Genomic DNA, 21,442 nt, shown 5'->3' on the forward strand with positions numbered 1-21,442 from the left:
ATTGTCAAAACATAATGAACCTGTTTAAAAATCAAAGCTCAAAATGAGCCACTCCAAACAAGCCCGCTAAAAGAGTCAAAGGCTTAGTACGAATTAATCGTGTTTGGCATCCTAGCAGCATGGCCAGTGCAAGCACTGATTCAACCTGTTGCTATGGGCTTGAAAGCTGATTTGGTAGCAGGACACGAACAAAAGCTGGAAAGGGATGGTGTCTGGTGCTGGGAACGAACCCTATGTCACTGGCAGAGAAAAATGTAATGAGTGGGCTGAATAATAAATCAGATGTGTGGTCATAAAGCACCACTCACACTTTGGGGCGGAGAAGACATAACACAGAGCAGCTTCTGGAAGAGCCATGCGTGAGGGTGGTGTGGCCAGAGCAGCATCCCCCAGCTCACGGGGAGGTGTCTCCTCTGCATGGCTCGCTGGGCAGCATACGGGGAGCTCAGCTTACTTTGCAAGTGGGAAAGGAACTGACGGTTTGGTCCACGCTGTGGCGGACAAATGAGTGAACTTTTGCCTTAAACATTTCTTGGTACATAAGGTGCAAGCAAACCATAACCCCGAACAAGCCATCTGTCCCCAGTGGAAACAGGACTAAGCTGCTGCGATCCCCGAAATGGTCTCCCTGCGACCACCCAGGACACACCGAGCCTGCGCTGAACCAGATCACGATCAGGCAGAGACTTTGTGACCTGGACTGTAAATTATTGTCCGTTTTTAGCACAACTTCTATAAAACTTGCTTAGCATGAGTAGCTAAATTTGCTGAAGCCTTAGGCCGCACTCCCTAGTTCAGTGAGAAAGGGCCCCAGAGCTGCTGCAGGCGGGAATGATAAGGGAGTTACCAGCAATTTGCATTCCTGTGCACTGCTGAAACAGTGCTAATTGCTGGAGTTACCACCTCTTTGTCAGGACCTTGAGAGCTAATGGCTGGACCCAAGAATGGAGACACACCTGTCAGCAGAAACGGCAACAGTAAACGGCCTACCTAGGGACAGTGATGAGACCCAATAAGGAGCAGGAGACCCCAGACCTAAAAATTACTATTGGTCTGAACTACCACGTGAGGGGTGGGAAACTTAATTTGAAAAAGCTATAATTGCCCAGGGATTTCTTTGTTCGGGGTCCCTCGTCGGAGGCACCCAACTCGAGCTGTAACTACTGCACGCGTGTCATTACAATTTATTTATTTAATTTGCCTTGATTTGGCTCCAAACTTTTCAGCGGGAACCTAGGGTCGGACCCTGCTCAAGTTGTAATTACCGCACGCGCATCGCTAAAATTTACACCCAGGGTGAAGAGGACGAACGGGACGCCGCTGGATCCACGGGTGGTGATATCTCTCTCTCTCTCCCTCTCCCTCTCTCTCTCCTCCCCTTCGCCTTCCCCACCTTTTCTCCCCACTTCGTGGAAAATAAAGTTAAAAGGTTGTACAATATTTGACCAGATTTAGCATCTTAATCTCGTCCTTGGGATCGTAACGAAACCCCCCCGATACTGGATCGGGACACACGCTAGGAAAATATTTGTTTGCAAAGAGGGGCAGGACCTAAACCTGGAATCCGGAAGCATCTTATGAAGTCCAGGGAGCATCAAAGTGTGAGGGAAGGATAACAGGGCTGTGAAGGATAACAGAATGTTATTACAGAACATTTATTAATAATTTTGCTTTTCTTTCTGCTTAAACGTTCTGAAAGACTGCACGCTCTGTGCTGGTCAAAATCACAAGACCTTGAAAGTCTGATTTACTACAGCACCAAAACACAGGTTCGGCAGTTTTAAATGATAACTTTCAATTAGTTTGAAACTGAAGTATATTTGATTCCAGCTTTAGATATTTTAAGTCGTACACAAGTAAATGTATAAGTGATTTACCTTATATTGCTTTTATGATACAGAACAATAGTTGTGCACAGCACTTTGATATATTAAATGAACGGTTCCTGCCTTATTATTTTATGCTGTAAAATGAAATATATGTATATTATATATATATATGTATGCATATAACTTTAAACACACAGTTTCCAGTGCTGACAGCACAGAACTAATGAAGTCAGTTTTCCTCCTGCTTAAAACAGCTGTCAGCTTTGGCTGTTCTGAAAGAATCAAGCAGAATTCTGACAAAATCAGATAGAAAGTTGCTGCTAATGATAACAAACTGAAGTCCTCACTGGGGGAAGCAAATATGTCAACTAAAAAAATAATTTCTCAATCCTTCTGAATGGGTTGCTAAAGACAATCTCAGTCAATTAAACAAACCATTCTTCAGTTACATGACAGATAGCTCAGCATGGGCGCAGCTTGCCTTGGCCCTCACATTACAGCACAGTCTGTTTTCCAAGACAGGGTAGATAGAAACATACACACATTATACCAGCTGCCTTCACTAAATGAATACAAAGTAGGCAAAGACACTGAAAGAGCCAGAGGAACCTGATTAGATATTAATAGCTTAGGTCAGGTTACCTTGAAGCTTTCCTTCCACCATGCAATACAGGAAACTTATGCATTTCCTCACAGAAGGAAGCTGCATTTGATGGGTGAAATATATTCTGTGTGTTCTCATCCTGCCTAAAATACCATGTGTTGCAGTTCTGCTTGATTACTTCCTAGCTGGACTCTTACTAAGCTGCTGTGAAGAACAACCAAGACCTGGGTTCCTACATGTCCCTTTGCATCAGAAGTGGGTGGTGGGCTCTTTCTCTCATCAGCATGTCTTGCACTTTTCCTGGTGACTTAGGCTTAGAAAATGATTTTTTTACCTGCATTAAGAATGGCAAGGCTATGGGCATTAGCAGCAGATCTTGAAGGCAGTCCACCTATGGGAAAAACATGTTGACATAAAGGGGAGAAGGGAAACATGCACAGATCCTAACTTTGAGCTTCCCACTGAGGTAAAAGGTTAGCTTAGGTAAGGCTTAGGCTAAATCACTTCTACAGGTGTTTCCAGACAGTGATTCAGAGCATTAGGCTCCAGCTCTTTACATGTTTAGGGTGTGCTTATTTGGCCACCAACCATAGTGGGAGTTTTGGGAAACCATCCTCCTAAATCTGGTGCCCAGGCATGGTTCCTAACACTGGTAGTAGCAAACATCTTCAGTAGTTTCAGACTTCACATGTACTCTCCATGGGACTGTGATCAAACTGCAGAGAGCTCTCCTTTACCTAACGAGGGGAAGGAAACTACTTTTGGGCTCAGTAATTTGGGTCCATTCATTTCAACACCATTGTCATCTCTCTTGCCGCTCAGGAAAAAGTGGAATTCCAAAGAAATTGCATATTTTTAATCAACCCAGAATATTTTTTCAGAACTTTTACTGGAGTCCATGCAATAGGAATTGCTAATCATCTGTTGCATGTCAGAAGATCCTCCCAGAATATTTTCAAAAATAATCATTTCAAGGTGCCTGAAAAAGTAATACAGTTTGAACATCCCTTTCCAAGCACATGCTGTGCTTCTTTAGATGTAATTTTTTTTTTAGATGTTAGTTCAAGCTAATTTTGTTTCTATATCACAAGCTCCCTAAGTCTTCTAAAAAATGCCCTTATCGAAAATTATCCAAACTTTCTTCATTCAGAGCACTCACTGGGCACATTAACTTGTCAAATATGTCTATACAACACAATGTCACACCATATGGAGATACCCAAACCAGCTCCAAACCAGTGAAGGCACCCACTGCTGTTAGCATTGTTCTCTACTCAGGGCTAAAGTATCCAGCCTTGCAAGTGGCCTCATTGCTCTGCTGCAAGGCTGCCACTCTGGCCCTGTTTCCCAAACTAGACCATTCATTAAATCATGCTACAGTCATACGCCTTACCCCCAAATTTCAAAGCAGTATTTTTTCCTCCTGTGGAGATGAAAGAAAGGGGAACTACCAGAATCCTGCAAAAAATACTAGGCCCAGGTTCATTTAGAGAAAGTAGTGAGTACAGACAACAAATCCCATGGCAACAGCTTCAAGGCAAGCATGGCATCTGGCATCTCTGGGTCCTAGGGTCGTGAGGGCTTCTTCCTTTTTCACATGCAGAGGCACAGACGAGGGATTCAGGCAGTGACACGATGGTAAAGCTGTGCTGCAATAAGAAAACACGACTGCAAGGCATAAACTAACACCAGAGTCAATAACATTAGATTATATTCAGAAACACTAACTTTAGCCAGCTGAAAATTAGACAATGAGTCTAAGGTAGTTGTCTAAGCTCCCTCTTTCAGGGGAATAGTTGGGTTTCTTCTGGCCTAAGATTCATCCCATCCTAAAGTAAGTTTCTAAAGTAAATGGAGTGAATCACTGTCCATCTCTCTTTACATCAACTAGAGAGAGAGCCTGAGAAATACTGAAGCAGGCACTAGATGACTAGGTGGCTCAAGTTATATGAGATGGACATATGAAAGGAAACCGGCTCCGTAGATCAACTATTCCCTTATTCTTCCCTGGTAAGGACTGCCACATCTTTCAGATCCCTATCACATGGGTTCCCCTAAGATCCAAGATAAAAAAACTCTGGATACAGGTTTCCTTCAGCATTAGGGAGCATCGGAGCCAGACAAAGTCACTTATTCAAAATCCTTTCACTTAAACCTCTTTCAGTGTTTTCTGAGGATGTGGAGCTGACAAAGGTTTTTTATCTGCATTTTTTTCCACCTAATTTCTATTCCCCTCTGGTAAAATTTTACAAGGCCATTAATCAAATCTAAATTTAAATAAAAATCCTATTGCATTATCTTTTATTGTTGGTACTATTGCTCTCCTAATGCTGAATAATGTTAATGATGTGCTTATGTGCAACCAAAAGATAAATTAAAAAACATTTCATAATGGAACTTCTTGTTTCACATTGAACCTAGGACAAATTTTGCTAGATTAGGTCTGGCCTGATATATTTCATTGCAAAATAATTCAAATTTTCTTTTTTATTTGCTATAAATAAACCGATTTGCAACTGAATTTGAAACAGGATACTAAACAAACTATAGCCACATATATATACACACATATATCTATAACCTAGTTATTTATACATACATGAAGCAGATAGAACACCTATGCATATCAATCATTTTGGAAATAATTTATACATTTTGAGCAGATGTGCTGCATTTTTCAACACGAGGTCTAATTCTAAGGAGTGTCATCCCCCTATATCAGGGCAGTCAGCATATTGCCAGTGCAGCTCTTTTACCTCTTCGCTTTCATCCACTTTTACATGCTTTTTGTCTTTGCTTTTGATCCTAATAGCCCTGAGATCAATCACAAAATTCCTGCTGGGAGCAGAAGGAGATGCTATCTTTGTGATGTCTAAATCCAGTATTTGCCACCATTCTTCTTTTACACATCAGCTGCGGACAGGTGTCTGCTCTTCTGACTAGTTAGTTTTAGATCTTTCACTGTTTAGGTCTTTCACCATTTAAAACAAAGAAGAAAAGTATACAAAGATGAAAAACTTCAAATAATGATGCCTATTTCTGTTATTAACTTCCTAGAAGTTTTGCACAGCTTATTTTCTAATCTTATTTCATATATTCACTGTTGCACTATCGGTTTAGCTACAAAAAACCCACAGGACTAGAAGGTCAGTTTCTCCATATTTTTTCACAAGAGCTGAGCAAGCAAAGTTCATGTTCCCTGGATGCTTGTGGGTTTTCAGAGTGCATAAAATAAACCCACCTATAAAAATGCATCAATATGGCTATAAAAAGATACCAATTTCAGCCACTCAGAGAGGAAAAACTGACTTGAAGATCTGCAGGTTGTCAATAGGTCTATACGGAAAGTTTCCTTCTGTCATACGGCTCCTTTGTTGCAGTACTGTGATGATTCCTCTTGAGAAATAGATTTCTCATAGTCTTCACACAGGGTAGAAGAAATTCCCTTCTAATACCAGCTCACTAGGAGGAAAATAATTAAAAACTATGTGCATTCTCATATCGTTTTTATTGTCAAAGGATGCTTGGTACACAAAGATTGCTCATCTCACTAAACATACTTGTAAAATCACTTTAATAATGAACACTTGCCACTGAATATTATTTTTAATCCAATTAAGACTGATGGTGGATGAAAGAGCAGCAAGGTAAATAACATTTTAATCAAAACAATTGTTGTAACTGATCTCTATTCTACTACTACTTCCACTGATATGGAAAATGAAAATTATTTCTCTGGTATTTCTACACCTAAATTTTAAGACCACCATTTTATGACACAAAACAGAAATCTTTTCACTTGGTGTTTTTTGAATCAGCTTTAACTTTTGTTGGAAAACAGATGCCGTAAGAAACACAAACATTTTAACTACCTTTTCTATTGGCCTGGTAAATTAGCATGCAATTCACTGATCTTTTTAAGTTCCTAAGTTATCACAGAGTTAAAGGTACTTCTGAACATGACAGTCCATATGTGTGAATACATATGGCCTAAACTTCCAGATACAAAATATTGTTCTTCTGCAGTTACCCTCAGGATTTCTACAGATTTCATTAGGCATTGCTTAGACCAGGATTGTTGCCAGCAAAGAACTGCTAGACAATCAGCAATGAAGCTAATCTGCGGCTGCGAATTTTATACAATTTGGATCATGGGAGGATTTCCCATGAGACTGGAAAATTGCTAATTGTACACCAGTATTCCAAAGGGTGACCAGAAAGACCACGATAGTGTGATACTCAGCCAAAAAATGGGATTATTTAGGAATGAATTAAACAGCCTAAGGCTGGAAGTAGAAGTAATGCCCATCAAGGTGGCTTTATGGAAAACAGATCATTAGCAAATCCAGTTTTACTTTTCTAAGAGTTTATGAGACTGGTAGATAAAAGTGAGCATACAGACATTATATATTTCAATGTTATTGCTGTCTGTGATTTAATAGCATTCTTCAGAGAAGGAAAAAACAGATTCAGAAGGTCACTCACAACACATTCACAAAGTCCAAGAACAGCAAATATAGAAAGATAGAACTGAAAAAGATTTTAAGTGGTCATTCAGTCCATACCCTACTGAAATGATGCACTATCTCTATGTCATTCCTGAAAGATGTTTGTCAAACTTACTTTTGATTATGGAGATTCCTTGGGGACTTCTCTTTCATTTCTAACCAAGTTTTCTCAGTCTTTCCTCAGAGACTGTTATCTACATCAGCAGGCATCCCCACTCTTTGCCCTGGGATTCTTTCCAATTTGTCCACCTTCTTGAAGCTGAAGCATCAGCAATATGAAATGAAACAACAGAATTACTGCAGAAACAATATGTTTCCTTAGGAGGGATAGTTTGATGAGAGGATTAAAATGAAGACTACAATCCACTGAGCAGCCACATGTACCAGTGTCCTATCAACACCACCTTTTCCAATTATGAATGCTCAAAAACTGTAAGATAGGTCAAAAGATTATTTAAAGTTGTTTTAGAATTTGGGTTTTAAAAATAATAAACACTGCATTATTTTTATTTACCTTCTAATTTGCCTTCAGAGCAAAGCTGAGTCATGCCTTTGAGTTTTTCACTGCAAACACTAAGACTAATAACTGTTTGTGCTTTTTTTTTTTTAAATAAGGGAACTGTAGTCACTTGTTTCCACGAGCAAAAGCCTTGACTGAAAACCCAGCCACTGCATAATTTGAAAACTATTGTTTCTCATAAAGAGCTGGCAATTTCGAAATGCAGTGCAGCTTTCCAGAAATAAGTGAGAAGCTGGAACTACACAGAGATTTTATCAGATGTCATGAAAGAAAAAAAAAGCAATCTTATACTTATTAGAAGGCATACAGGAGAACAAGATTCATTTAATAACTGAACACTTCCTGTATTTTAGTGTTATTCAGAATTTAGAACTGTTCTAAGTGTCACTTATTCGCCATCAGTGCTGGACCTGAGGATTTTCTAATACATGTTGGCCCTTGGAAATGTGGGAACAAAGATGTGGACAGGGAGAGCCAAAATTTAAGAAAGAAGGGTGTATATTAAGCTCTCATCTCTTTATCTAGGCATCTCAGAAAGGGCCTGATTAAAAAAAATAGGGAACATTCAGCAGCTCTGCCTGAGACAAACAAAATGTTCAAAGCTTAAAAAGCTTATAAAAAGCTGGCTGTCCACATCAGTTGCTAACTGTTCATACCCCTTAAAAAAAGAAAAAAGACAAAACCTAACCTGTCTTTTTAGCATACATAATTTCTGGTAAGTTTTACAGCTAGTTTTCTTCCATAACCTAAATGGCAAATGGGGTTCAACAGAAGCTATTGGATGGGGAGGTTGTATGATTTTCACCTCCCAGCAGCTCTGCAATACTGAATTTCATACAATATCACCACCTGGGATGACTAAGAGGAGGGCAGTCACTGACCTATTGCATTCTATTTCTGCATGGTAGAGTTTAATTCAGTATGACTGCCACATCAAAATGCAGCCCGTGCTAGATGCTAATGACAGGCTTCTGCAATTCAGTGCTTTCAACAGTTTATTAGCTTGGACAGAATCTAGGAGGGCATAAGGCATTATATTCATGAAAATGTATTCAAATAAATGAGAAACACCATCAAAATGCAGCAGTGCTATTTTCATGACCAGTGGGGGGGGGGGGGGGGGGCTTCCACCTATTTAAAATTTTAACTCTTTTTCAAAGCTCTTATTTATTAACAGTGCTAGTGAGAAAGCATTGGAAAATGGGTCCTAGCACAAACAAATTGCCACGGACTTACAGGCAAGACGACTAAGCGAGCTGTTTCTCCTCAAGGTAAAGTAGCAGCTACTCCTATCATGGGATGCAGCTTCACATACATGGCTATTACTTGCCTTCCTTATCCTCTACTATGAGGGTTTTATCTGCTCAGTAAACGAAGTGTGTTTAAAGGAAAACATACTGGAAGTACACACAAGGCATTGTGCAGCAAAGGCTCTTGCTAGCTAGCTCTGAGCTCAAAGTGCTCTCCAGTACCAAAGGGAGTTAGTACTGGTGCTAGGGAGCCTACACAGAAAGTTTTTAAGTTTAAGAACTTTTTTGGCTGCTGGCACTAAAAATCTTCATAATCCTCTAGATCTGGGCTGTTTTCACATGGAAAAGTTTGGATATTTCAGTGGAGTGAGTTTCCACATCCCAGGCAGCTCTTTCCCCCAGAGCAGGAGGAGATCTGATCCCTCCTGAGCATTCAACAGCTCGGCAGGAGAACGGACTCGCTCTAGCTGGGACAGCAAAACCTTCCCAGCATACACAGGAGGAGACCTGGCCATCCTGAGACCTTCCTAGCACACACCCACCTGGCACCCCATGGCTCACTTCCACACAGCAGGCACACAAACCTGGACAGATGACATAGCCAGGATGGCTTATGCATCACTCAGGTCCTGAACAAATACAGTGTGAGAAGGCAAACCAATACCAGCTAACCCAGCAAGCTGGAAACTGCCACGGGGGGGGGGGGGGGGGGGGGGGGGGGGGAGGGGAAGTCGTTCATAAGGGATGAACACCAGGGTGGAGATTGCTGAAGGAAAGATGAAGGGGGCAAGGGTTGGCAGTCAACGCCTCAGCGCCCATCACATCTTCATTTGCTGCTCACAAGCCTGCTCCTACCATTCAGCTCCATGTCATTCCCAAGTATCTCAAAGGAAGGGGATCCTTTTATATCCTCATGTGCAACATCGACATAAAGAAAGCAAACCAGCAAACTTCCAAGCCTCATAACTCTGTAATTAAAAACAGCCTGCCTCAGTAAAATTCAAATAGAAAAATTTACCTCTTTTTTTAACTTTTGATAGCTTCTGTTACAAAAAAGAAAAATATTGAAAAGAAAGTCGTAATGTGAAACCCAAATAATACCTGTCCCAGCTACTGCCAGGCCATCATGGGAGAGCAATCACCCCATCCAGGGCTCATCTCCACAAGCATGGAAAAACACAGAGGCACTGTGGCAGGCAGGGGAATGCAAAATACCTACTCAGAGAGCAGGTGAGCGAGTTTGTGACTGCTAGCAAGTAGCAAGCAGGACTAATCAGCAAGTAGGTTAAGTGGCCTGGGAGCCAGATGTGTGTGTGCACCCCTAGGGCTGACACCATAGGGGAGCTGGCTACTGGCAGGAGCAGGGGGTCCTGGACAACTGCTCGGGTCAGCTGAGACCTGCTTGTGTGTGCGAGTATGTGAGTGCGTGAGTGCATGCACGTGTGTGTGCGCACAAGTGGGTCTGTACCAGCAGCACGAGTGGGGCTACAGCCTTGAGGGCTCATATGTCCAGGTGGCAGCAGCTGGGGAGACTGGGGATCCCAGGACCACCTACTGGGTGGACTGACTGTCTAAGCCCAGCTACCGGAGGGATCCACATTGTACATATGTATGTATGTACGTCCAACTAATGGACCTTTCTCCTGATCAGCCAAAAAGGGGAACAGGGTGAGGCCTCTGGTGCTGCTTGTATTTGTGTGAGTGCTGTGTATGTCTGTGCGTGTTGGTCTGGGTGGCCAGCTGTGTGTACATGTACATGTGTGTTGTATAGGTGCATTTGTGTGTGTCCTAGCCAGGAACGCCATCTCAGCCTCACTACCTGTTGGATCTGGGGGTATGGAGCTGCTAGGAGGCAGTGGGAGAAAAACTCAACCCCAGTTCAAGCCACTAATGTTGGTGGGTGCATGATGCAACGCACGCTTACCAAAACCATCCTGGATCACTTGAGACAAAAATAGTGTGGAAAGCAATTCCCTTTAAATAACAGACTATTTATGCACTTATAATAAGGTCCTTTGCAGAAAAACTGACCACAGCTTGTCGTTCCATGGGGCAGAGACTCTCCAACAGATTTATATACAAATAACCCTGTATTTTCTACAGGGTTCTGGGGGCTTCTTTGAGAGTCAGCACTGACCACTTCACACACTGTGGCAGCTTCCTAGTTAAATAAAAGGCCTTTAAAGTATAAAAGGGCTGAAATGAAATGTGCCTAACTTCTCCCCTTCAAGAAAAAGCTTGTTTAGCTGAGAAGTATCAGTAAAAGCAATGAGATGCAAACAGATAACATCAGATTGCTCAAAAACTAATTCATCTGTTTCCTGTAGTTCTATCCTCAGGTAAAAATCCTTAAGATTTAGGAGTGTCATTGAGTTTTTCAGAAGTGCCATGTTAGCATTATCTACTGGCTTATCTCTCTGACTCTCACTTTCTATAGATAAACCTCAATTGCTGGACAGATTGTGTAAGTAAGGGCAGATCTATCTCAGATGTTACCAGCGCTACCTGCTGCCAAGTTATGCCTCCATGCAGCGGTGTGATGGCATCTGGCCCACTCCCACATTTTGATAGTCGCTCACCAGAATGCTGTCTTGGGACACCTTTTGCACTGAACACTGCACAAGCTAGATTGACACAACTTATTTTTCTTTCCATCACATAGTTTTTGTCCTGCATCAGTTGAAATTAGCAAGCAAAACAGAGGTCTGCTATTATGCAAAAGAAAGAAAAAAATCTTAGGGCTTAGGCCTAAATCTGGAAACAACTACCCAGGAATCAGACTGACTGACTATACAGGATGGAAAACCTTAGAAGTATGATGCCTGTATTCATTTATTTGAATTACTTTTTGTTCTAATTACATGGTAACCTAAAACATAAAATAGGTCCTTGCAAATGAACAGGTTATTTAGTATCAAATTAACTGGTAATTAATATAACGTCTGCTTTTTTTCTGAAACTATTTCTTGATATAGGCAAATATTTTGAAAGTTAAGAATATATGATATTTCCAGCCCTAAATAGCTCTCTCTGCTGTTGAACAGAAAGGTAAAGTGCCTTACAGCACAAGAGAAGAAACCAGCACTACAGAATTCCCTCTCGAAAGACATTTAAATTTTATGTAATAAGTAAGCCTATGACAAAAGTATGTGTAATGTAATATAATTGTATCATTTCTCAAAGTTTTACATAATGATCTTCTGTTTCTAAACAGTACTTCATTATTGGGAGTAGGAAAATATAATTGTTCTCTGGGTGCTACTGATAGCTCCTAAGGGTGCAATCAGTCCTACTGAGACATATAATTCACACACTGTTTGTTTCTGCTATAACTACATTTACAAAAGAAGTACTGTGATTAGATTCCTCCAGAATAAATCCGTGTGTTGTAAATATTACTAAAAGCTACATTCAGTAAAGGACTTGGGCCACTAACATGGGGCTGAGGCAGGACTAACCAAAACCATAATTCAAAAAAAAATCCTCACTCAGCTGTTGCTTAACCCTCAACACATTTATATTCATGAGGCACCTTCCTGACTAACTTTTGTCCTCTTGGTGCCTTACCTTCTGCTCCTGGTCCTGCTCTGTAGTAACTGGGCTGCTCAAACATCTTTTTTCAATGAGGGAAACTAGAATCAAGACATTTTTGGAAAGATTCAGTCTGATAGGCCTTTAACGCAGCACAAGCAGAATTAGACCTCTCCACAAAACGTAACTGCAACTACCCTTATGAAACAGCAGTTGCATTGCTGGCCACTCTAGTGTTGGGCAGATGCTCATGAAGGGAGATAGCTCTCTGCAACGCCTCCGGCTGGAGGAGAACAGTGCCCTCAGCTACCTCAGCCCAAACATCAGCCTAAGACCCAAGTACACGCAGAAACTACACAAGTTGAACACAGACGGTGAGATTCATCTCTCCAAATTAAGACATCTGCATTGGAGCTAGCGAGAGAAAGATGAGCATTTTTAGGGTATAATTCATTTCATTGTAAGGAACATACCTAAAATTCATGATGTGCATCATTCCTTAGGGTTGTTTCCCACACTAACTGTAAAGGAAGCCCTAAATAGCTAGATAAGATATAAATGTATGCACTGCAGATTGAGAAAGTTAGCTGAAATTTGTCTTACACTAAGTGTGTATTAATAATTTCGCTAACCAGAAACAGGGATAAAAGAGAGTCAGTGCATTGTTTTAATGTTATTTATGTTACCACTGAACAGTGCAGAGAGCAGACAGATGAAACAAAGATTGAAAAGGCACAAATCTTGCCTAAAGTGAGAGCCATGATAAACCTATGGGACTCTTACGGGTGTCCAAAGAGATTTTCACCTGAGCTTCCCAACCAGTACAAATTTTATCAGGTTCCATGGACACTGTCAGGGAGTCTTCTCAGAACAGCAATATATTCAGGAGTAACAGGAGTATATTCAGCACATTTCTGAAACAGTCTTGAGGAAGACTGATATTATTTACCTTACAGTATAAAAAGGAAGACTCTCAGAGCCTTCCTCCCATTTGCAACCAGGGTGTATAATGCTTGCGTACATTTGTAATGCATTACTATTTCCACAATGGCCTGTTTCCAACACGTATATAATTTAAGGACAGACCACCTATGTGAAGGTATGGTCCAACTTATTTCCTGTGTTCATACCACATCTAGTAGCAATGGAACTCCAGTACAGACCTGACTGAGACTTTATTACATTAATATTACATTACATATTACATTAAAAATATTTAATGCTAATCTCTATTGGCCTGACATTATGCATATAGGCCATCTATGTGAAGGCCCACCGAAGCATGCGTGACTTTGCCTGGTGCACTGATCTGCTCACATCTTTACCGCATCTGCAGAAGTGAAACCTAAATTTCCTGTTGGGGATGTTTTATGCTTTAAAAGCAAATGAGAACTAAACATATACTTTTAAAAGGCAGTATCATTGCCCTGTGCATCACCTCTTGTTGATATTAATCTCTAATTTGGAATATTCCCTCATCCACCCAGTGAATCTCACCAATAAATCTTTTGGTTTCTTTGGTCCATAGCCTGACTTCCAGGAGTGCATCACTGATTGTCTTCTGAGTGTTCAATTAGCTGGTACTTCAGACAGACACATACTGTAATTTTCTTGCAAATGATCCATTCAGGGAGAGCCAAAGATGGTAACTATCACAATGTCAGAGAGAAAAAAAAGAGAAAGAAAAACAACAAAAATCAAAGGCAACAGTTGGTAAATCCCCACTGGGTTTTTCAGTCCTCATCAGAAGAAAGAAAGGTAAGAACTAATCAGTAATTGAAAGAAAGCAGTACTCAGAGTCCAGCACTCACAGGGTTCATCTGTTTCAGCTCTGCTTTCTCCCTGAGTAACTATTGTTGGCTGTGTTGGCTACGGTCTTCTTTCATGGTCTAATTGTTGCCTATGGTCTTTTTTATTCCTCATGTTTTAACTCTTTCCTCTCTTCACTATGCATTTTCCCATATTAATCTTGGCTTGTCTCCTATTTTTAACTTTCATCTGCTATCTACTTTTTTATTTCATTTTGTTAATGCTTTCTTTCCCCACTTTGTCTAAGCAACACCTCATTTAGGTACATGGTCTTGCATATGCACCCAGTCCAAGTCATCTCTTCAGCACAGGCACAGGCAGAGTGGGCACCTCGACACCCCCATACCTACCCAGCCATTGCCAGCCAGCTCTGCATATGCACGTTTGGAGGTTAAGGCATGGGGTAGCTGAGGTTGCTCCTGAGGGCATTGCCCTGACAGCTCTGGTCTCAAGCCCTCTCCTTATCCCTGTCGCAACAGAGGGCTGATGCCAAAAGGGAAGCGTAAGCACTAGGATACTCCTTTGCTGTCTCCGTCCTTCAGTGGTATATTGGCCCTAAAGAGCATCAAGACTTTTTCCCCTTCTCTTCTTGATGCATCACAGCTGCTTTAGCTCTAAATCAAACTCCGCAACATCCAGACTGACATTTCTCCCAGCTCCAAACACTGTCGGTGGTGTATTCCTCTCAAAAAATTACCTAGGGACAAAAGGAGGGCTTATTATATTTGATTCTCAATTTGACAGATTGGGCTCACTCAAAGCTCTGAGCAGTCTGCAGTAATTACGTTGACAATAACCACCCAGGAGTATAAATACAAATAAACAAGCTCACACAGAACTCAGAAATCAAATGGAGGTAATAATTTACCTCACCCAGCAGACAATAAAAATGAAAAACCTCCAGGGGAGGTCTTGTGATCCCCCAAATCACAGTCAGTGGCATACCCTCAACCTCCTCACAAACTCACACACAAAAAGGCTAGCTGTACTGTTCTCGTCCAGAAGGATATGTTGTAACCCCAGGTAGCACTCTGAGGATTTAGCCTCTGAGCTCTCAGCCAGTAATTGTCAGTCCCCTAAAGGAAAATAAAAATCATTCTGCTCTCTGCAGTCATTCCAGTATCAGCAATATACAGCAGTTCCAGTATGAGACTAGATCCAGTTGGAATCATTAATATAAATAGAAACCATAAAGAGACATAAAACTTTATTAACCTCCCCTTTCCCTCTGTATTGTGCAACTGCAGGACTGAAGGAACCTGAGGGGTGAAGTGGTTTAATTAGAGCTGATCTTGCCTTGCAGGAGCTAGGGATTGGGAATCCTCTTGAGGTCCCTTCCATCCCCATTTTCTATAATTTTCTGACTGGTTAAAGTAGAATAACTCTCTATTCTACCTGAAGACAGACTCTAACCTCTTGAAAGAATTAATTTATAATAGTAAGAAAATATTCCTCAGCTTTTCATCTAATTAGAGGATATCTCCTATATTAAGAAGAGAAAAGATTTATCCACTTAGCACTTAGATGACATTCCTAAGCCGTGTCCAGACAGATCAATTGTGCTGATTCCTTTGAAAAAATTGTAGCAACAGTGCTTTCACTAAAAATTAGTAATACTTACCATTTTCACAGGTATTTTTTAATTCTGGATCTCAAGGCCTTTGGCAAAGGTAAATAACTGCAAAATAAACCTCTGAGGGAGTGGAGTTCTGGCAGCTATGTGTTGTATGAGAAATTGGTTATGAATGTATAATTTAGGGCTTCAAGGAATGTTTTAAAGCCAGGTATAAATTAAGGACCTAATACTGCTCTCACTGAAGTCTGTTAGAACATGACTGGACTCTAAATGACCACTGGAGGTTACTGTTTCTCAACAGAAATTCAACGAGTCAAGCATTATGCTAATTCTTTTCAATTATTAAAGACAGACATCCATAATATCAATGGCTGCAAACTGCTCCCACATATGGCCAGTTGTATGAGTGTGTTTGTGGGTGGTAGAAAGGGAGGGTGTATCTGAGCATGCAGGCATAGTGAGGGAGGTGGAGAAAGATTTCTTTTTACATATTATTATTACATATTATTATTTGTGTTAGCTCAGGACCTAGAAAGCCAACATTTACCAAGTCTCTGGTGTGTGAAGTGCTCTACAAATTCAAAATGCTGCCCTGACCACCCACAGTCTAAGTGAAGAGACAACGGCCCCTTTCGGGCAGTGAAGAAACACTCAGACAGTATCGATCATCACGACAGACAGCGTGAGGATGCCAGCAGCCTGATTGTTGTCACGTCCTGGTAGAAATTACAGAAAAAGGTGGCTATTTTAAGGGAATATCTGAAGGGGAATAATGAAGCTGTTTTGTGCTCATTTACAGAAGTTGCTCTGAAGCATATTGAGCAGTGCGAGCTTTAGTGGTGCACCCTTGAAAACTGGCAAGCAGATCTTTTACACAGATTTACATAATATGTAAATACACATGCAGATGCTAATCTTGGCTTTCTGGGGCAACTGGGGCAGGAATCAACATCTTCAGCATGAATGAGAGACGCTAGGCTGGCTGATAAGACTGATTAACTTTCTATTTTCAGGTTTTAGCCATTGTGGGTACCTTGTAAAGCACCATATCAGGAACAGACACCCCAGGTAGCGTAGGTATGAGAACATAGATTATCATTTTAATATGCCACTTAGCCTTGGAGCTTGTAGGAAGGTGACTATTTTAGGATAAATGTAGCATTATTCTCCTCTGGCTATATTCTTCTATTCAGAGCTTGCTCAGATTTTTCTGCACAGCTCTGCAGAGACTTAGATCCCTGCTGTAGAATGTGGATAATAATAACATTTTCTTTCTATTGCCTTTTCTTTGTCTTACCTGTGAGAAGGCAGGCTCTTGGAGGCAGGCATTGGCATTTAATATCCATTTGTATAACATCTGTGCAACAAGGCCCAGATCGGGAAAAGCTTCCCTAGAAACTCCTTCACTACAAACAGTTAAAACAATAATAAGGTAATTCCACCTCTCAAAATATCTTCAAAGAGAAGACAAAGTCTATAATATTATAAACCATGTCAGAAACAGCCTAATGGTGGTTTACCCACGAGAACCTTATCCTCTCACTCACCGTTGGCACTCAGAGGAGCCTAATGGTATGTTAGAGGCAGAGGAACAAGAGAAGATCAATGTGACACAAAAAGAAAAAACGTTAACCCAGTGGTGTGTGGAGAAAGCATTCAGTCAAGCACAGGGGAAGCAGCTGCTTTGTCATCTGTAAGACACTGTAATGTACCACAGTCTAAAAAGAATAAAAGAATTTTAAAAATAGCACTCCATTTTCCCTTCTTTAAAGATTTTCACCCCCATCATTTTATCTTTTGCAAAGTTCTCCTCACCATCAAAGCCTTTTAACTTTAATATTAAAATGACATATCACTTCCTTCGTCTTTCCTTTTCTTTTTTTTTAATTTGAATAATTTCCTTCATTGTTCGATTTTTTTTTCTTGGATCTAAAAATGGTTTTGAAATTCTAAGCAGGTTTAAAAGCTCCAGTAAAAATTAAACAACCTTCTCCTAGTTATTCAATGAAAAAAAAAAATTCTGTGACTTAAATCTCTGTCATACCACATGAAGGGATCAGCACACTCTTCACCTCTTTGCAGCTGTTTCACTGAAAGTCTCTCTGCAGGCAAACCTAAGCAGGACTGCAGAGCACCAGAGGAAGCTCCTCTCCCAGGGTATTCGGTCTGGTTGCCCCTCAAACACCTTCCCATGGGCACTGACCGGCACCTCAGTTGGTAGCAGGATACAGTCTTTCTCCTTGCAGCCACTGCTTTGAATCTGAGTGAGTGGCAGTCAGCAGTAGCCATTGCCACTTAACTCAGTACAGGATAAACACTGCAGGGCAGACTGTTGTTGGTGTAAGGCCACTTGTGACCCTTCTCCCAGGACTTCACTGGAAGCAGGAAGAGGTTTAATTTAATAATCGCATTTAAAGACTACATCACTCTGGTCAAAATTCTCCAGCTCTCATCACCCCATCAGTCTTCCTGGGAACAAGAGGCTCGATGCGGCCAAGAGCTGCGAGTTAGCTGTGGCCCACCTCATCCGCCTGACGGACACATGAATGACACTCTCCACTCCCTCTGCCGTGCCGGTGCAAAGGGCCTCAGAGCACGCTGGGTGTCAGAGGGGTTTGCTGAGTGCTGGTGCAAGGTGAGCACTGTCCTTTTAGGGAGGATGCCCTGGATTTAGGGAGGATGCCCTCATCAGCATATAGACGTGTCCCTCTGCCCGCCCCCCCAGAAATAGGGACAACAGTTGCTTCTTACATGCGCTACCTACACAGCGATGTGACATCTCTGCTCCTGCATTTTTGTACAGTACAAAACATTCAGCTGGAAATCGCTCATTCCAGCCCCTGCTTTCTAACTAGCCTGTGAAAGGAGACAGACGTCACTCACCTCCGAGAGCTGCTCCAGCAAACGGTGTTCTGAGCGACGGAAGGTGCTGATGGCTTTCCCATGTCTAACGAAAAGTGATTTTTGTGATGAGGGCAGAGGAAGCACACGGGGAGGGGAAGGAAGGAGGCACATGCAGGAGTCCCCTGGCAGAAGGGAAAACAAACACTCGCGTGCAGATGCCCAAACAGGATCACGATAGTGGAACTGGAAAGGAAACAAGAAGATTCAATTAGTGTTGCACTTTTGCTTTTTCACAGGTCTGGAAGCTCCCAGGAGGTGAAAATGTAGCCTCCACAAAGGCTAGACACTATCGTGTTTTATCAAGGGCAGAATGAAAAGAAAGTGAGGGATTCCTTGTTCCCAACGGGAAAACCACCCCTGTCTTGTAAGTACACCTCAATGAAGAATGCTAGTCCTGATAAAACCTCATGCAAAACTCTGAAGGAATGACCCCCAAGAACCTTAAATATTAACATTATAGGACTCAGTTAATCTCTTCACTGCAGAAAAATATAAGGCTGATAGAGACAGGACCAGCAAGTTCTGAACTAGCTCTTGCCCCAGTAAAGAGCGCTCTAGAGCAAAGAGCATTCTTATTGGTAAAACAACATTTTATGTATTGTGTTTTTTATAAGGATGCCTATTTTGCTCACAGAAATCTGCTGTTGATTGAAAAAGCCAGCAGTTTTCAAAGTAGCATAGAGATAGAAATAGTTTGCCTTTCTCTCTATGTAGCATTTGCTTTTTCCCCTGATTTAGCTGCCTTGGTAGCAGAATTGATTTAATTAAATTAGCACAGCCTGCTTGGGCAGACACAGTTATATCAATAGAAATATATATCAATAGAAATATATAAGTATATCAAAATATATATTTATTTATAGCTAGTATCAGCAAATAAGCACATCAACATAACAGTTATACAGATTTAAATAAATTTATTCTTCTCTCAAAGTAACTGAGTAGAGCCAAGTCTTCTGAACAAGCGATACCTATAATAGATACACACAATAGCTGGTAAACATTTATATCAGCTTGATTTGATTACTAAAGCTGAGATGAAAATTGTTCCCCATGATTCTTATCTATAAAATCCCAGTAACATCCAGTAAAGATTTTAAGGGAAAAAATGGTATTTTGCTGCAGCATTTATTTTCATTCCGTAGTCAGATAAATTTCAGCCAGTGCAGACTGACAAAATGAAACATTCAGTGGTTCCACTTTGACCGCAACCATTACTATATTGCTCAACCCTGTGCCTCTCCTTTTATAGGTCATTTCATGTTTTTTTTCAAGCAAAATAAGGAGTGGAGTCTGTCTTTTTGTTCTGCCTTTGAGCAACAGTAAGACAGTGGAGGGTTGGCTCATGATAACACAAAATAATTAACAAATAGATATATTACAGGAGAACTGGTAATTATCTGTTGATATTGAAAGTGCAGAGGGTTAGCTAAAAGGAAAACACATTTGGAACTGCAGAGCACACTGAGTAATCCATAAGTTTTGGTTACTGTGTCACTGAATAGTTTAACATATCTTCAATAACAAACAAATTCAACTTAGCTCATAAGGGAGAGACCATATGCTAAAGCTTTCTTCAAAAGCTTATTGCTGAAATTTTTATAACATCTTAATAAATTATGCCATCAATTTGGCCAGATTTTCTTAAAACTGACAAATGTCACTCTTTTTGAAGCTCTGAATATGCAGTAACCATTCTAGTTGAGATGACAGGAGGAGAGGGGAGCACAACTTACCCATTTCAGAGACTGATCTTTATAACTACAATCAAAGCAAAGAGTTCTCTGTAGAGCAGGTCAGGAATTTTTCAATTAAAGGCTCCCACCTCCCCTGTGGGAAACACTGATTTGCTGAAACTCTTTGTAGAAAAGAGTTATTTTTGATAGATTTCTTCACACAAAAAACTGGAAGTAAGTTTTCAAACTGTTGTATGGTTTTATTTGGAAACAAAAAGTTACAATTTATGTGTTCAGAATATTTTGTTTTTAAATTTAAGCAAAAAAACCTTTCACCTGGCCTGTGTTCTCTAAAGATTTTTAATCACAAATATTTTTGAACTTTTAATTTTGCATCCTAACCAAGGAAGAGAATATTTTAATGTCTGGAACATTCTCCCACTTGCCTCTCATTTTTTTCCCTCTGAGAATTAGGAGAGTTTTTAAGTTTGATTCAATGTACATAAAAGCCACAGGAGGAGACAACTGTCAATGGGATGTTTTAACATGCTCTGAACAATTTTCTCCAAAATAAGTTTTCAGCAAAATCAGTAAAATTGCAAAAGATAGCAAAACCATTCCATCTAATTTTTCTTATCAGCTTTGAGCATGTTATTTACCTCCTCTTCCACTAATGTTCTGCCTGCTTCCTTTCTCTATTTTCATCTCTTCAGGTTGCTTCTGAAGTTTGGCTATGGAAATACTGTATCAGAGAGATTAAATATCTGAGTTAAAGACAGTGAGACATCCATCTCATTAACAAATTCGTGGCCAGGAGGGGTCACCACGTTACCCTTACTGAATCATTTCCATGAGCAAAGTATTGCAGAATTACCAACAATGTCTTTAGGCACAAGAAAATAATTGCTGTAGCATTTTAAAGCCACACAACCTTATACAAGTTGTAGATATTAAATGTAGATATTAAATGTTATTGGTTCTACTAAATCGGAGATCATGCAGGCTGAAAGTTTGTCCAGTGAAGAGCTAGAGAGATGTACCCCCATAACTCTGACATAGTTACTGCCACCTTATTCCAAAACACTGTTACAGACCTTATTAAAGGAAGGACGTAAATTCATAGCTTACTTCACTTACTCATAAGAAAACAGAAAAAGTCTCCTTCTGTTACGCATTCTGCCATTTGGAAGGACACTGACAGTCAGGAAATTTTAATCTGGGTTTTCCAAAGAGAA

The 21,442-nt window shown here is 40.7% G+C and overlaps 1 long non-coding RNA gene across 1 annotated transcript; it reads right to left on the reverse strand.

The window, feature by feature from the left end:
• Positions 1 to 1,424: 1,424 nt before the first annotated feature.
• Positions 1,425 to 20,926, reverse strand: LOC112995842 (uncharacterized). Its single transcript, XR_003262264.2, has 5 exons — positions 20,867 to 20,926; positions 18,511 to 18,714; positions 13,740 to 13,891; positions 3,827 to 4,082; positions 1,425 to 2,824 (listed from the first exon to the last, which is right to left on the reverse strand). It is a non-coding gene; the product is annotated as an uncharacterized LOC112995842 (long non-coding RNA).
• Positions 20,927 to 21,442: the final 516 nt, after the last annotated feature.

This window comes from Dromaius novaehollandiae, chromosome 3 (assembly GCF_036370855.1).
Source record: "Dromaius novaehollandiae isolate bDroNov1 chromosome 3, bDroNov1.hap1, whole genome shotgun sequence".
Classification (NCBI taxonomy): Eukaryota; Metazoa; Chordata; class Aves; order Casuariiformes; family Dromaiidae; genus Dromaius; species Dromaius novaehollandiae.